Source organism: Myotis daubentonii, chromosome X (genome assembly GCF_963259705.1).
Source record: "Myotis daubentonii chromosome X, mMyoDau2.1, whole genome shotgun sequence".
In the NCBI taxonomy this organism is placed as follows: Eukaryota; Metazoa; Chordata; class Mammalia; order Chiroptera; family Vespertilionidae; genus Myotis; species Myotis daubentonii.
In genome coordinates, this window is record NC_081861.1 from 129,235,442 (window position 1) to 129,252,645 (window position 17,204).

At 39.5% G+C, this 17,204-nt stretch overlaps 1 protein-coding gene and 1 long non-coding RNA gene across 5 annotated transcripts in view; one reads left to right on the forward strand and one right to left on the reverse strand.

The window, feature by feature from the left end:
* ADGRG2 (adhesion G protein-coupled receptor G2) overlaps positions 1 to 17,204 on the forward strand; it is a 114,644-nt gene that overhangs the window by 12,453 nt on the left and 84,987 nt on the right. The gene's annotated exons all lie outside the window — the stretch shown is intronic.
* LOC132223329 (uncharacterized) overlaps positions 1,317 to 17,204 on the reverse strand; it is a 107,251-nt gene continuing 91,363 nt past the window's right edge. Inside the window, exon 3 of the long non-coding RNA XR_009450463.1 lies at positions 1,317 to 1,868. This is a non-coding gene — a long non-coding RNA (uncharacterized LOC132223329). The remainder of the gene's footprint in view (positions 1,869 to 17,204) is intronic.

The following is a 17,204-nucleotide window of genomic DNA, read 5'->3' on the forward strand; positions in this document are numbered from 1 at the left end:
GTTGTTTTAGATTTTGGTATTAAAAATGGGGCTGCTATAAACAGCCTTGAACATGTTTTATTGTACTAATTTGGAATGTTTCTCTAGGGATTATATCTAAGAATGGAGGTTTGGGGTGGCAGGGTACATGCCTCTTCAACTGTACTAGTTGTTGCCAGATTACTTTCCTAAGCAACAGTGTAAGAATCTTCCTGTTGCTCAGCATCCTTCCCAATACTTAGCATAATCAGACTTTTCAATATAGCTAAAATAATAGCTATGATATTTTATCTCTTTTAGTTTTGACTTGCATTTCTGAGTACCAGTATTCATTGGCTATTTAAATTTCATCTTTAGCCCGGCCAACATGGCTCAGTGGTTGAGTGTCGACCTATGAACCAGGAGATCCTGTTACTATTCCTGGTCAGGGCACATGCCCGGGCTTGTGGGCTCAATCCCCAATAGGGGGCATGCAGGAAGCAGCCAATCAATGATTCTCTCTCATCAGTGATGTTTCTATCTCTCTTTCCCTCTCCCTTCCTCTCTGAAATCAATAAACATATATTGGAAAAAATAAAAAAAAATTCAGGTTTTTGCCCATTTTGGGGGGGGGGGGGAAATCAGGTTGTCTGTATTTTTTATTGATTTATAGATATTCTTTTTATATTCTGGATACTAATTTTTAGTGATATATGTTATAGATAATGTCTCCCAGCTTTGGCTTATTTTTATGGTGTTTTCTGATAAAGTTCTTGCTTTTAATGTAGCCAAATTTTTTCTTTTTTTCTTTTATGTTTTGTACATTTTGTGTTCCTATTTCAAAGCTATAAAGATATTTTTCTATATTTTCTCCTAAAAGTTTTTAATGTTGGCTTTTGAAATAACTTTAGTCTAATTGGAATTGAGGGAGCAATCTGTGTGTAGATTGTTTTTCCATGTGGAAAACCAGTTATCCCAGCATCCTTTATTGAAGTGCTGATGTTTGCCCTCCTAAACTGCATCTATCTGGCACTTCCTTTGTTATAAATGCCCATATCGGTATGAATTTGCTTCCAGCTCACTCAAATTTGGCTTCCTGGCATATTTGTCTAACCCTGAGTGAATACTATATTTGATTGCTATACCTTTCTAATGATTCTTGGAGCGGGTAGGTCAAGCCATCGTCTCTTGTTCTTTCTCAAATTGTCTTGGCCACTTGCTTTTACATAAGTACCTTAGAATTACCATAAATTTCCATGAAAAACCTTACTAAGATTTTGAGTGAAATTGCCTTGAATTTGCAGCATTATACATTTTTTCCAAAATTACTTGCATATAGATATCTAATTTGTGTCTTGCCAACAAAATGAGAGGTAGGTTAAATGTCTTGTCCACAGTCGATAGCAGTCAGATCGTTTTTTTAAAAAGACACACACAAAAACTCTTTTTTATCCCTTTTTTTGCTTGAGAAATAATTCACATACCATAAAATTCACCTTTTTAAAGTGTACAATTCAGTGGTTTTTAGATTATCCACAGGGTTGTATAACCATCACCACTATCTGATTGCAGAACATTTCCATCACCTCACAGAGAAGCCCTGACTCCTTAGCAGTCACTGCCTATGTCTTCCTCCTTTTCCCAGACCCTGGCAACCACTAATATACTTTCTGTCTCTATAGATTTGCCTTTTCTGAACATTTGTATAAATGGAATCATATGGTGTGTGGCCTTCTGTATTTGGCTTCTTTCACAAGAGTCTTCCATGTGATGATTCAGAACTCCATTCCTTTTTTCTTTTCTTCATTTTCATCTTTTCTGTTTCATTCCATTTCTTTTTCTTCATTCCTTAAGTCCTTTAGCCAAGTCTTGTTTTTGTTTTTAGCCAAGTCTTTTTAAAAATATTTTTACTAATTTCAGAGAGGCAGGGAGAGGGAGAGAAAGATAGAAACATCAATAATGAGAAAGAATCATTGATTGGTTGATTCTTCCTCCTGCATGCCCACCCCCCCTGGGATTGGAGCCTGCAACCCAGGCATGTACCCTGACTGGAATCTAAGGGTGACCTCTTGGTTCATAGGTCTATACCACTGAGCCACACTGGCCAGGCATAGCCAAGTCTTTTGACCTTAAGTCCAGTTCTCTTTTCACAATTACATATTAGATCAATCAATAAGTAGAACTTTGTTTCTTCAAGAAGCTGACACAATGAAATTATTACTCGTAAGCCTAACAATGAAGTTCTTCAGCCTCACTCCCTGTTGGCATGCAATAGGCACTCAAACATGGAGCTGAGTGCGCCAGATTAGAGGATTAGCATCAAAGTTCTTCAGAAAAAACTTGCCAAACTTTTGCTAAGCACTGTGTCTGAAAAGCTTAATATTGTTTAGGTTGTGAGCTGTGCATTAGATATGCACACTTTTGTAGAAGTAGTGTTTCTTCCAGTGAACACCAGGTAACATCAGTTGAATGAATGTGTTATATAGATTTTAGTTTAAAAGAGTTACATAAAGCAACTTATGTAAAGAACCCTTCTCTCTTTAGAAAAGTTCCTATTCAGTTAAGCAAAATTTTGCTGTTAATTTTAACCATGAGCTTGCATTGAACTATGAAGATAAATTAGAATGACTGACACTACAATTTGTCAAGCCCTGAACTAAATGACACCAATATATATCTTTCCGTGCAAAGCCTGCTGAATCAATTTCACACCACTCCCCAGACCATTCCCAGTGAGGAACTGAACCCATATTTGCCAGGATAGTGTTGAGGAGGGATTAAACACACACACACACACACACACACACACACACACACACTCATAATTAGTTGATCTGGAACAAATCTCAAGCTATTTTCTTAGCCTAAATCAAGCCAATAATTCCTTTAGATTTTAACCAGCTAATTTTGGAAATTGTTTTGTAAGACTTTGGTTCACAACTCACAAAATTGGTTTTGGAAATAATCCTTTTCCCTTTCCCTGCAAGGAATCACAATGCTGAGTTTGAGTTAATTTCCAGTAGTTTTTCTTCCCCTAGGTTTTCGGATATCATTCTCTGTTTCCTTTTTTTTATTTTTATTTGCCATGGATTTGCCCCTGTTTTCCAATAGTATGTTCAACTCCTTCAAAAATTTTCCACTCATTCATCCATGCATTCTTTTTTTAAAAAAATATATTTTATTGATTTTTTACAGAGAGGAAGGGAGAGAGATAGAGAGTTAGAAACATCGATGAGAGAGAAACATCGATCAGCTGCCTCCTGCACACCTCCCACTGGGGATATGCCCGCAACCCAGGTACATGCCCCCGACCGGAATCGAACCTGGGACCTTTCAGTCCGCAGGCCGACGCTCTATCTACTGAGCCAAACCGGTTTCGGCCATCCATGCATTCTTTTGATAAATATTTATAAAGTTCCTACTATGTGCCAGGCACTCTCGTAGGCACTGGAGAATCAACAGTGAAACAAACAGAGAAAGGTTATTTTCTAGTGGGGGAAGCAAATAATAAATAAGTAAAATACTTATTATGTTAGATGGTAACAGTGCTACCTATGAAGAAAAATGAATCAGAAGAAACACAGGGAGCATCGAGGGGTTGCAATTTTAAATAGCATTTCTCTGAGTCAGTGGTTGGCTAACTATGGTCTTGTGGCCCTCCACCTGTTTCTGTAAATAAAGTTATATTGGCACACAGACACACTCCTTCACTTATAGATTGTCTATGACTGCTTTCATTCTACAACAGAAGAGTTGAGTAGTTGTGACAGAGACCATGTGGTCTGCAAAGCCTGAAATATTTACTGTTTGCCTTTTACAGAAAATATTACTTTTTGGCTCTACACAGAGAATATGCAGATTTTACATATTATAACTTCTTATAGAATTAATATACATGTTGTGCATTTCAACTTCCATTGCATTTTTCACAAACACTGCCTCATCTGAGTGTTGCAGTGGTATTGTAAGGTAGGTCTCAGTTGCTTTGTTTTATAGGTGACTGAACTGAGGCTTGGAGAGGTTCTCCAGGGCTGCTAACTTGGTATTTAACTCTAGAAGCTGGTGTGTTTTTCCCCCCAGCTTAATCTCCTATTCCTGATGATAAATATAACCCAGGTTTTAGCACCAGAAGTTTTGTAGTATACAAAACACAGAAAGGTAATACTGTGTAGACATCAAGAGTATGGGCTCTGAAGCCTGGCTAAGTTCGAATCTTGTACCTCTGTGACCTCAAGCAAATTATGTAACCTCTCTGTGCTTTGCCTCAGCTTCCTTTTCTATAAAGCAGTTCTAATAGTATGCCTTCTGGGTAGGGTGATAACATATTCCAGTTTGCCTGGGGCACCCCTGATTTATGCCTGTTTTTTTCTGCATTAATAATGTTTCATTTAACTTTCAGGTACCCTATCCCGAGCATTAAATTAAATAGGTGCCCTAAGCATGTTGTTGTAGGGATTGAGTTAATACAAATAAAAGACTTAGAATTCTGCCCAACTATAGCCTGCATTTACTAGGCCTTGGCTGTCATTTCTTATCTCAATGCCATGCCAACCTATCACTTAATTTTCTTCTGACTCGTTGGTTTCATTAAGTCCAGACTGATTCCTGTCTGAAGCAATTTTGCATGTCTGGGTAAACAGTCCATCATGGATCTTTCTTCCAGGGCACAGTGTCTTCTGTCTGCAGTGCTTATCCCCCAGCGAGCATCCTGGCTCACTCCCTGACCTCCTTTAGCAGGTCTAGGCTCAGATGTCCACTTCTCATGATGTTTTCATAGGCCACCTCTCAAAAATTGTCACCACCACCCACACTTTATATCTACTTCCTCACTTTAGTTTTGTACTTAATACTTGTTACTAATAATGCAGATTCTATTGAGCAGCTAATAAGGCTTTAGTATAGTTTTGTTTTGTTGTTAATTGGTAGAAAAAAACCACAAAAGTCACTATGCCTGTAAGATTTATTTTTTCTGGCTTTAAAAATAATGTATTTTTATCATTAGAACTCTAGAGATTACAGAAAACTGCAATTAAATAAATATAATCCACTCATAGTCCCACTCCTGCCCTCAGAGTTGGCATTTTGAGGTGTATTGAGAAAGCAATTTTATACCAGCTCTAGAGGGCATGTATTTTCTACTTTAATCATTTAAGTTTAGCTAAATAGCTTACAAGCAAATGAAGGTTTCCTCTGTTCTACAATTATTATACAGTAATTTTGATTCCTTTAAGATAAACTTTTCTCCTCCATGTTTTCATCTGAAACTGGTCTGAGAGAAAATATCAAAGCACTGGTCCAGCCTAGTTCCATCTCTAGAAGTAAAAAAAAAAAAATAGTGGAAGAGAAGTTGAATGAAAATGAATGTTCCCCCACTTGGAGTTAAGGTTCCCTGGAGTGTTTACAAAGCCTGACTCCTGCCAATATGAACATCTTAATAGAAATGATCATGTAGTGAGAGACTTCCTATTTGTTGACTTATTTTTAATATAGAGCAAGTTGCATATTCTTTTTGTGTCATTGTCTCACTGAAGAATATAATTCAGCTCCTTATGTGTTTTCTTCCCAGCCTTCTTTAAAATTTATAATTGTTTCATATATTTGTCCATTTACATTTTTATTTGTTTCAGTGCCCCACTGGTATGTACAGTCCAGAAGGGCACAGTTGTATCTGTCTTGCTCAGCAGCATGTTCCTAGCCCCTCATGTAGTGCCTGGCACGTGGTATTTACTCATTAAATATTTATTGAATGGGAAGGCACCTGAGCATGGCAGGCACACTCACTCTCCATGCTGTGGGGCTGCACTCCACTTGGGCCAGGGTGGGGACAACCCATGTGCAAGGTCCTTGGCTGCAAGAGAATGAACCCCTGAAAGGGGGCTCTGGCCCCTCAAACATCATCCTCACTTTCTCCCTCAGGTCTCAAATTCCTCTAACAAATGACAAAGTCATTAATTTAACCATGAAGTTGATTTAAAATGCCAATGCCATTTAAGACTGGAAGCTCCTTAGCACCTTCACACTCAGGGATCAAGAGTAGATATTAGCTACATTTTGGGGGGCATTTGTGATAGGGTGGGAATGAGGAGAAGAACACAGGGAAAGGAGGAAGACTAGGGGTTGGGCTAGTGGGGATGGCCGGGGAGGAAAGGGTACAGAAAGGGTAGTGGGCCCTCCTCCTGCACAGTGTCTTCTGGAGAAGCACATTGAATTTCACCTACAACCCAGGCATGTGAAGCAAATAGCTGAGCACCTGACATACTTGAGAAGTTAATGATGGTGAAAACACTAATAGCTGAGCACTTTTCCTATACTTACTCACTATTCCTTCATTAGAATTTCCATTCACAAATATATGATTATACCCAAGTTATAGGTAAGGAATCTTGAGGTAGAGATGGAGGCATTTAAATATCTGTGACTACTTCATCATGAAACTTGTGATTGGTTACTCAGTAAAAATATCTTACTGCCTTGCTACACCTCCCTTTTCTCTGCAATATCCTGTATGTAAAAATGCTTTGGCAATTTTGCCAATGATTTGGCATTGTTACTATAGAATAAAATCACTTTATAATACTTTTGAATGTGAGTTTTAAGAGTAAAGATTTGGAGATACTGTACATCCATTTTTACTTGCATGAGCACACTACAGCTCTATTCAGGCAGGATCATTTTTACATTAAATACTGTTTTTAATCTATATTTCTAACTATGATACTGATAATTACTATTTATTGAGCATTTGCTATGTGCAAGGACTTGTTTTAAGCATATTATATGTATTGACACATTTATGTGTACTAATAACTGGCAGATGCATAGTATTGATATTATTTCCATTTTACAGATGAAGATACTAAGGCACACAGAGAAACTGAGTTACTTGCCCAAGGTTTTAGGGCCAGCAAATGGCAAAGCCAGAATTCAAAGGCAGGGATTTATGCTCCTTGAAACGCTCTGCCATTTGCTTCATGATTGGGTGCAGCAACCTTTCTTTGCTATGGTTAATATTTATTGACAATTCACAAGGAATTAGGAAGTTACTGAATATTGCTTTCTGAAGAATTCCACTAGCTGTAACCTGACTTTCCCATTTTGGTCCATTTCCTTTCAACCCAACTCTTCCCAATGAGAAGCCAGGAGACTAACAGAAAGATTCTGTTTTATATTCACCCTACACTTTTTTTACTATAATAATGTTCATCCATCCCAGAGACTAACCTACGTGACTATTATACTTCAGATGAGAGAAATAATGTTATTATTTTCCTTGGCATTGTATTTATCATTCTAGTTGAGTCATTAGTTTCACTAGTTGAATGTTTTTTCAGTATATACTCTAACAAAGTGTGGATTGTTGGTCCAGGTCTGGGTGGCAGAAGGACTTGTAGGAGCTGTTTCTGGAGAGTGGTCTTTTCTGCTATCAAGTTTGCTGACCCCTCTGAGAGTAGAGTTCAAGGTCTAGCTAACTGGCGCACACATAATATCACACTACTTTCCCTGCAGTGTATTAAAATGAGTCACAGACCTTGTACCAGGTGGACCCAGTACACTTCATGGTTCATGCAGATTTTGGGGTCTGGTGGCAAGAGATTAGCTTTGGGAGTTATTTCACTCATGTGGTCTTCTCGCATTTTCCCAAACTATCTGGAGAGCTGGTCTCTTACTTCAAGGGGGAAAAATAATACTCCCACACTAGTTGGAACACCTTAGTTTTGGAAAAATCATTTTAAAAAATACTGCAAAGCCACCCATGCTGCATCAGTGCTGGAGGGAGTCATTTAGAAAAAGGCAGGGTCCAGACACTTGTGGGAGGTATGATTTTTATGGGCTGTGTGTCTAGTTTTGCAGTTTTCAGAGGACTCCTTTGGGGTTGTCAATGAAAACCATTGAACTTGTCAAGTTGTTGTTTGCCAGGTATCCTGGAAAAACACACTGACAAATCTCAGCACTGGGCGGGTCAAAGAGGATAGTTCTAAAAAAAGAAAGTGGATGGCTCTGCTCTGGTGAGGCCAGGGCTTGGTGCCACAGACAAATTCTCTGGTGAGAGAGGAGTTTCCATCATCAGAGGCTTTCCCCACCCTACTTCACACCATCCAGTCTGCAAAAATAACTCCACTTCCGGTGGAGCCAAGTAGTCATTTGAAGACAACGTAAGCAAAAGGAGAAGGCAATGTTGATGCTTTAAGAGAATATCCTCATGAGGGAGGGAAAATAATAAAATGAGAAGGCCAGTTAGCAACTGGGAGATTTTCCTAGATATAGGAGAATTGCTTAGAATGGCATTGCCTTTCAGTTTCTAAGGACCAGCTGAGCAGACCTATAATGTAGGCAAAGCCCCTCCTTGGGAGTCTCTTCCTCATCCCTCCCCCTTTGCCCTCTTGAGCTAACAGCAGGATCCCATCTTAGTGCTCCCACATTGTACAGGCCTGACTCCACTGATTCCTCCTGAGTCATCCTTGCCTGTAGTCTCCCCCCTCACCATCAAAGCTGGCCTGATTAAGTCAAACTCATCTGTTAATGATCAATGTAACTGAAATTTGCATTCTTTAATGGGTTGCAATACCTTACCAAAAATATGTCTTGAGAAGTGGTCTTTTACATATCTCAAAAATTAAGAGCTTTCAGAGTAGGAGAGAAGTCCTACTCCACACAGGCTTTAATAGGCTTTCCAGGTCACCATCATCTCCTTCAGTCCCTCTGATGTAGAACATGTTTCTATGCCCTCTACCTTCCAAACACACAAAAGATAGAATCAGCCAATCCTATTTTTGTGTCCTCAAAGCAGGTTCTTATGACTATGAGCACATTTTATAACACCATTCATCCACATGTAGGAGTTGACCAGAGATGTTATTATTTTTTTTAGAGAGAGGGGAAGGGAAAGGAAGAGAAGAGAGAAGCATTGATATGAAGGAGAAACATTGATTGGTTGCCTCCCGCATGTGCCCTGACTGGGAATCGAACCTGCAACCTGGGCATGTGCCTTGACAGGGAATTGAACTGGTTACCTTTTGGTGTCATGCTCATTCATTTACATTTTTGTCTATGGCTGTTTTGCTAGTGGTGGAGTTGAATAGTTGCAGCAAAGGTCCTACAGCCTTCAAAACTGGTAATATTTATTATCTAATCCTTTATAGAAAAAGTTTGCTGACTCCTGGTGCAAAGGGAAAACTGACTTGTATAATTATTTTGAATCTTTCTCCTTTTCGGAACTGTAATTTTCATAATATTTCAGTAGATCTTCATGTGTGTAACATGACATAAACAAGTCTATAGTCTCCCTTTCCTTGATTATACCTTTTAGTTTGGATTTTTGTTTTAATGATAGCTCAGCCCTTCAGAACAATGTTTGAGAGCAGAGAGAAGAAATCTCAAACTAAACTGAACCCCACCTCCACTCTGTCCCCCTCTAATCTATTTTCCACTCAACTGCTAAAACAATCTTATCAAAGTGTGAATACATCACTCAGTTTAAAATTCTTTTGGTGACTTTTCTTTGCTCTCAGAACAAGACACGAATCTTCACCTTGATTACCAAGCCTCAGTGTGATTTGAGCCTTGCTTACTCCTTCAGTCTAATTTCTCAGAGTGCTTTCCTTACCCCTCTGTGTACTGTTCACTCTGGCCTTTTTTTTAGTTCCTTACATGGGCTGGACTCCCTCCCACCACAGTGCCTTTGCACATACTCCTTCCGCTACTCGGTATGGTCTTTCCCTGCCTCTTTGCTGTGACTCTGTAGGTCAAATCCCTTTGTGTTCATTCAGAGGTCCACACACTTTTCTTGGTGGCACTACAGTTGCAGTTTTGCATTTCTTGCTGTTAACTTTTGTATCACATCTTTGTTTCCCCATAGATGATAAGCTCCCTGAAGGCAGGATTTATTTTGCTTTCTAGTGTATCCCCACTACCTAGCATGATGCTAGGAATTTGCCTGGCAGATACTCTGTAAACATTTGTGTCCAAACTGGGATAATGTATGTGAAGGCATCTTTTTTTAAAAGTATATTTTATTGATTTTCACAGAGAGGAAGGGAGAGGGTTAGAGAGTTAGAAACATCCATGAGAGAGAAACATCGATCAGCTGCCTCCTGCACACCCCTCACTGGGGATGCGCCCGCAACAAAGGTACATGCCCTTGACCAGAATCAAATCCGGGACCCCCCCCCTGCCCCCGCCCCAGTCCACAGGCCAACGCTCTATCCACTGAGCCAAACCGGTTAGGGCTGAAGGCATCTTGTCTACCATAAATCACTATACAAATGGAGGGCATTATTCCTATCAAGAACAGGTGAGAAGGAGAAAAAATAATTCTCTTCAAACAGGGAGGCCTATAAACAGAACATAGAAAGGGAGAACTGAAAGATGTCTGAGGTAAAACAGTTTTCCTTTGCCAGAAAAACTGCACTGATAAATTGTGAAAAATCTTAGAGATGTACTCCAGAGGATATACTTCTGATTTACATTTGTTGATGGGAGCCTATAAAATCTCTGTCCACCTGACATTTTGGTGTTCCGTTTCAAAATACATTTACACATGCACCTAGAAAAGAAGAAAACTCCAGGGCATTCTGAGGGAGAAAGAGTCCCATTTAAAAATCATTTTTAAAATGAACATTTATTCAACCCCGACACCTAAATTGACCTTTCTAAACATTAATGCTGTAACCACAAATGGCAGGTTCCAGGACATGACGTAAAAGTAAGCTTTTTAAAAGTCTGAAAAAAATCATTCAGGGGAAAAATAAGTTAGAATGGGGATAAAGTACACTCTAAATGTGGGAGAGGAAGAAAAGCGTTTTAAGAAATGACCTTCTTTCTGGCTTCTGAGTTATATTGAGCGACTTGATGTCATTAGCAAGATAAGCCTATTGATTTTCTTTTATTCATGTAGTAAACAAATGGAAAGCTAAGCGCTTTAGCACTCACAGTGGGTTGTTTCCTATAGTTATAAATATATTTTCTGCTCAAGTAGCCTGGGCAGCCAGGGTAGCCATGTAAGAGAAGGGGTATAACTCTTAACCCTTGGGCATTTGGCTTGAAAAGTCCATGTTCTTATTATACTTCTCTGGTGGCAAGGAACAGAGGGTTTGGCTAGAGTATACCTCAGGAGTCCATTCAACAGGTCACAGTGACAAATGACTCTCCCAGGGAGATAATCACCAGCAAATGCCTAGAGATGGGCTGCCAACTGCCAAGAGTCAACACTGTGGCCTTCTGGTCCCCAGAAATATCTTGCTGAATTACTTCATGAGTGGGGCCCATAGATCATGCAAGGTCTGCGGAGTCTGCTTATATGGGCTTCAGAGGGTGTAGGTTGGAAGAAAATGAGGCAGGCTTTGAATTAGAACTAGCCTAGGTTAGTGTCTTATACCCAGTGGGCCCTTAAATGGGTACTTGCAGTTATTGTAGAAGGACAAAAAGAAAGCAAGAGGCATTGGGGGGAAAGGTGGGGATGAAGGGTAGATGGAGAGGAAGAGAAAGAATAAAGAGGAAGGTATACAAGTTAGCTTTTTCTGTGAAGCAAAACACCCCAAATTTGGGGGCTTAAATAAAGCAACACCCATCTCGTTAGTTCCCAATTCTGGAGCCTGCAGTCTGGGCTGGGCTCAGCTGGATGGTCCTGATGGTCTCAGTTGGGCTCACTCAGGCGCCTTTAGTCAGTAGCCAGTCAGTAGATGACTGTCTTTGGGGGTTGGCCCAGTGACAGTGACTAGACATGTGCCTTTCACCATCTGTCAGGCCAGTTCAGGCTTGTTTACATGCTTACATGGTGGCTTGAGGTTCCAGGAGCAGCAAGAGAGAGCAAACTTCCATGGATAAGCACTTTGTAAACTAATGCTAGTATCACATTTGCTAATGTCCCATTGGGCAAAGCAAGTGGCAAGGCCGGCCCACATTAAGGGGTGGAGAAAAAGACCACCTTTTTATAAGTAGAGCTGCAGTCACATTGCATATGGACAGGCATACTGGGATAGGGAGAATATATGGCCAGTTTTGCAATCCACCACAAAAGGAAAAGGGCTAGTAATTTCTTATGCTGGAAAAGTTGACTGAGGCATAACAGTGTAGAGGTTGAATATGAGGTTCTTACATTGAATTTAAAAAAATGATATCAATAAATCACCAAGTGCCTATCTTCCATAGGTTATCTGTCAAATAGGGCTAGATAATAATGTCACTTCTTACTCATTTACAGTGGGAACAATGAAAACTTTATGGGTAAAAGTTTCCTTGTCTTTTTCTCACTGGATTAGACTAAGAAGCAATTAAGTGTTTAGTACATCTCAAGTGGCAAATAAATTTGGAAACAGAAGAATTTTAATTTCTAGCCCAAGTGTCAAATATACAACAAAAACTTAACAAAGGAAAAACTAACATGGTGGTTTTCTTAGTTACTTGGTGGGACCCATCCTACTTGTACAATTGTTTCTTTCTTTCTCATATATGTATTTTTTAGTTGTATTTTATTTCATTATTGACAATACAATATCAAAACAGCTTAAATAGAGGAAAATGCTCAGTATTTGTTGCTTTCCAGTGGAAAGAGAAGTTAAGAGTTAATTAGAAAAATATCAGGCATGGAAATTGAGGTTGATTTAAGGTTGCAGTAATTATGTAAATTCAGTTTTCCTGATAAAGTGTTTTCATATAAATGGAAGAAAGTTTACCTCTAGTTAACTTTGTATGAATGAAGCTTAATGTAAGACTTGCATTTTTAAAAAATCAAGTATGTGGGGGTTTTTGTGAAATAGCAAATTAATGCTCTGAAAAGGAAGTAATTGGTATGTTCTTGCATGTGCACTTACTTTTAAGGTGGTGACTATTTACACCCTAAAGAAAGTCATGCTGTTTTGAAACACTTTACTTCCAACATGTAGAGTGGAGGGCTGTGGTTGCCTCACTAAGAGGGTTGGGTCTGTTGATTATGGGGTCATTCAAAGGTGGATTTCTCACCAGGTGGTCTTTAATATTGTTACCTCTTCTTCAGCTCTGGGCAGAGGTAACCAGGACAATTCTAGTCCCTGGAGTATGTTTGGCAAGTCTCAAGCTAGGTAATGGGAGGGAAGGGAAAGATGGAAAGTGTAGGATGAAAGAGAGGAGAAGAAGGGAAGAGACAAAGAGAAGACAGGAGAAAGGGGAGGAGAGAAAATAAAGCTTTCATTGCTGCAGAAAAACAGCCTGGTACCAACAGTTGCAAGAGGTCCATCAGCTGTTTTTCCTGGTCTGGTTCATTCCACCTCAGCAGGCAGCCTTGCAACTGTGATTAATATGATTAATATGTGATTAATATGTCATCTTTTCAGTGTTTCAGAAAGCAATTCCAAAAGCTCTCTCAGTCACTTCTACAATATAATGATGATCAATACCAATACATTCTTCCTGCTGTTTAATAAATCCCTTGGGCTGTGGTTTAAACCACCTTTTAGGCACCATTTCGGCCCATAGTAGAGACAGAGTATACCTAGTTACCATTTTCTTTCTGTGAGTGCCTTATATACATAGTGGATATTATTCATAAGCCATCACAACCTCCATCTGGACATGCAAAGTGGATTTTTCCCAGTCTATTCACAGACTATATTTTTAATATGTTCCATCAGGTTTCTGCTCCATATCTCCATGGTACCTTCTGGCCAGTGACTGTTTTGTTCTTTATGCTTCAGCAACATCAAACTGATTCTGAGTCATGCCCACTTAATGCCAGTCTCTGGCTCCATGTCTTGGTTTAGGCCATTTCCTCGCTTTGGAATGCTCTTTTCCATTTCTTCACACAAGGAGTTGCACATCACTTAGGAGGCAGCATAACTGTTACCTCCTTGAGGAAATTTTCCTGGATCAATTTCCCTACACTGGATTAGGTCCCCTTCTTCAGAGCTCCCGTTATACCTGTGACAGAGTTCACAGCTGGTTCATATGGCACTTCCAGAAAGCCTGGCATTCTGGATTCAGATTCTAATGGTACTCTTGGTCAAATGCCCTTGTGCAGAGCGCAACCTGCACAACCATACAGAGTGGCCATGTTTTTGGTACATAGTAGGCATTCAGTAAGTGTCTGTTGAATAAATTAGCTTTGGTTTTCCAGAGTCATCTCACAATTTAACTCCTCTTGAATCATGGCATCCAGAACTGAACAAACCAGTGTGTGCAGGTAAAGATCCTATTAGACAGGGTCTCATTAGTAATGGGGCCACCACAAAGTTCTAGAACAGCGGTTCTTAACCTGTGGGTTGCGACTCCTTTGGGAGTGGAACGACCCTTTCACAGGGGTCGCCAAAGACCATCGGAAAACACATATATAATTACATATTGTTTTTGTGATTAATCACTATGCTTTAATTATGTTCAATTTGTAACAATGAAATTGGGGGTCACCACAACATGAGGAACTGTATTAAAGGGTCGTGGCATTAGGAAGGTTGAGAACCACTGTTCTAGAACCACTCTTATTTGTTCCTCAATGGCATACCTGCCACTCTACAGTCAAGAACCTGCATATCCCCAACCATTTCCTGTATATGTCCACAGCTTAACCTTCACCATCATTTCTATCTATGCAATTTGCTTTTCCTACCATGGTGGAGAAGTTTCTCTTTGAGTATATCTGTCCCCATTCCCAATTTTCAAGGCCTCATTTTCTTCTGGTCCTTTCTTCTATGGTATCGGTGATATTGCCAGGAACTAGGAGAGACTCTGCTCCTAAATCTGGGCCACTAATTAATCATTAGGTTCTAAATGAAGTGGTGAACCCTCCAGGATGCTGCATGTCACTGGGTTTGTCTTTGGTTGATCCTGGGGCGGCATCACATTACCCCAAGGCAGTGGGACAAATGCCTGTGGCTGCTGTTACCTGTGTAGTATTTTGCTCATTGTTTTGTTCATTATCCCCAGAATATATGGGCCCCATAGCTGACACCCAGGGCTTCCGAGCACAGGAGTTCTGGTTCTTGGATACAGCTTTTCTGAGAGCTTCCTCTACACTGGAGAGCTCTAAGTACATACAGATTTAATTTCCTTCCCACCAAAACCACTTGTAGAGTCTGCTTGTCCCCCTTCCCCCCTTCACCTTTTTTTTTTTTCTGGTCACGCTGGTATTGCCCTGGGTTTTAGCCAGATTGGTAAATAGAGGAAATAGGATGCATTTCTAGCCTCCCTGATGTCATACTTTGGGGCAGTCCACAACTGGGGGAGGTTTCAGTTAATCCTAGCAATTGGTTAGTTTGCCGTTCTTCTCTGAGAAGCTTCTCTGTTCCTTGCCATGTCTTACATAAGTCCATATGGTTCCTTTTTTGACTTGCCCTTTTCTTTCAATGATGTAAGAAGTCCAAACATTGGCAGTGGCTATGTTTTGTTACTGGAGTGCTAGTGCTGATCGGATCCTGATTCCTATTTAGTTTTTTAGGAGATACAGGTTGGTGGGTGTGTGGTGGCGATAGTGACAAGGAGGCATCCACAGGCTGAAAGATGTATAATTCTTTAATTAAGTTTAGGCCTCTGTGTCCATCAGACATTTTCACATCATTGCTTTTGACATTCTTTTCCACAACTTGCTCAAGTGAGTTCCTGCTTCCCGGCTGGAAAGTTGGTTTCTTGGCTCTGATTCCAGAAATCCTAGGGCTTTCAATGGAGCCTTTCTAATTGGGTTAGAGCAGGGCCAGGGGAGATGGCATCAGCTGAGCAAATGATGGCATTACCTCCCAGTTAGCCTCCCTCTGAGCTTGATTTAGGAGCTCTGTTTGGAGAACCTGAATGGCTTGGCTCTCCCTTTGTTCTGCTTTTCTCTTCTAGGAGAAATATATTTAATTGTATAAGTAAGACATGAATACATGTCTGTGTTCCATGGAGGAAAAATTGGGCTTCATCCTTTTTCTCCATCACACTTCTATCTGTAGAGGCTTGATGGGTTCCTTCAAGGCTTTTTTGGATACATTCACACTTGTCACTATATAAATTTATATAGTGACAAGTGTGAATGTATCCAAATGTATAGATATAGTTTTGCTTAACATACTCTCATATATATTTTAATAAACTTGATTTTTTTCATTTGATTTATATTTGAGAATCTCTATATGTCAATACATATAGGCCAACTTCATTTTTAAAGCATTAAATATATTCCATAATATGGATAGACCATCATTCATTTAACTATTCATCTACTGATGGATACTTAGGCTTTCTTTCCCCCTCACTTAAAGTTGCAATGCCAATGTGTGTATATTTTTGCGTATATGTGTCAATATTTCTGTAGGGACCATCTCTGCAATTAGAATTCTGATCAAGAGGTATGCACATTTAAAATTTTGAAACATAGCTAAACTATTCTCTCAAAGTTTACATTTACACCAATCGTGTATGTAAGGCTTCATTTTCCCACATGTTCTCCAGCTTTGGATACTAGTAAGCTTTTAACATTTTTTCATCCAGAGGGCAATACATTTCACTGTTATTTGTCCTGTTTTTCACTTGGAAGTGGTCCAAAGGGGCAAAGAGAGTCTTGTGTTGTTTATTAATAAACTGGATTACTGGGAAATATTAAGTGTGGTTATTTGTGGTTATCAATAAGGTTTTGGAAGAGGCAATGTGCTTGAGTTGTGAAATTTCATAAAAAAATCTATGTAGAAAATCCTTATTCACCCAAATGTGGAGTGCAATTATTTCTGTATTCAAGTCACAGTTGATTAGTTTGTTTGATTATTTTAATGTTTTTCAGTTGTTAATTCTACATTCGTTCTACATTGAGCACTGGGACATGTGTTTGTAATTTGTTCATTCTAGGACAGGACAACATGCTTGGCCTTCATTTTTTTCTTCTTTAAACATTGCTTAATGAAGTTTCTCTGGCATATTGGACTTTAATCTACTAAGAACTACTCCTTTTGTTTCTCTTAAAGAACACATTGTGATCAATAGAAACTCACCATGACTCCTTATTTCTTCTTTGAATTTATATTCTGGATTCCTCCTAGAGCACTGAACTTCTATCATAACAGTCTGTTTTTAGTTGGTTCCAAGATCACCCTGTAGATGGTTTCTTCTTGCAAATCTTGATTTAAAAATTATTATGTTTATATTTCACATGAGAGGATACCATTGTGCGATGCCGTTAATGAAGCCTGAGACTGAGCAATAATACAATGCTACTAAGGCATTAACAAGGTCAGCCCCCAAATTGGCTTTGGCTTGTTTTCCAGTCTGTAATATTTCCTTAAGAGCGGGGTTTGCATCCTGTTTCTTTTGTA